Here is a 737-nt window from a genome sequence, read left to right as displayed (position 1 = left end):
CGAACTACATAGAAGTGAACCCGAAGACGAGCCAGAAAACGAGATGGAAAACATTGGGGATATGTCCATGGGAGCTTACAAGAAGCGAATTAGAGATGATGTTGGTCCTGGCCTAGTACAACCAGCAATTCCTACAACTGCCACATTTGATCTGAAGGGACACATCCTTGCTGCACTTAAGGATGTACCATTTTCTGGAAAGGATCATGAGGATGCTTACAAGCATTTGGATGAAGTTAATGACATAGCAGACTATTTCAATGTCCCAAATGTTCCTAGAGAGACAGTCTTGCTGAGGATGCTACCAGTCACTTTTAAAGGAGCTGCAAAAGACTGGCTAAAGGCACTACCACCTGGTGCAATCACTACTTGGGCCCAAATGCGCGAGCAGTTTTTAGAACAATTCTGCCCACCTTCCAAGATAGCTAAACTCAAGAAGGCAATAGCCAATTTTGAGCAAAATCAGGGTGAGTCACTTTATGAGGCATGGGAGCGCTACAAAGGATTGTTAAGGAATTGTCCTCCAAATGACCTTAACATACAACAAGAAGTCTCAATATTTTATGATGGTGTTAATGTCATGACAAGGCAGCTCCTTGATTCTCAAGGACCACTAACTAAGAAAAATATGGGGGAAGTGTAACACCCATAAAATTGAGCCAATTTAAAACATTTTACTTCATTCAAAAACCATTAAGTTCATACATCTCGTTTTCAAAATAGTTCCAACATCAGAG

At 41.1% G+C, this 737-nt stretch overlaps 1 non-coding gene across 1 annotated transcript; it reads right to left on the bottom strand.

The window, feature by feature from the left end:
• Window positions 1-427: 427 nt before the first annotated feature.
• LOC145141632 (small nucleolar RNA R71) lies at window positions 428-534 on the bottom strand. Its single transcript, XR_013722826.1, has one exon. It is a non-coding gene; the product is annotated as a small nucleolar RNA R71 (small nucleolar RNA).
• Between the last annotated feature and the right edge of the window lie 203 nt (window positions 535-737).

The sequence above is a fragment of the Lactuca virosa genome, chromosome 9 (genome assembly GCF_052849685.1).
Source record: "Lactuca virosa cultivar CGN04683 chromosome 9, Lactuca_virosa_CGN04683_v6, whole genome shotgun sequence".
NCBI classification, from domain to species: domain Eukaryota; kingdom Viridiplantae; phylum Streptophyta; class Magnoliopsida; order Asterales; family Asteraceae; genus Lactuca; species Lactuca virosa.
The sequence above is the reverse complement of the archived record's forward strand: the minus strand, read 5'-3'. Positions and strand labels throughout refer to the sequence as shown.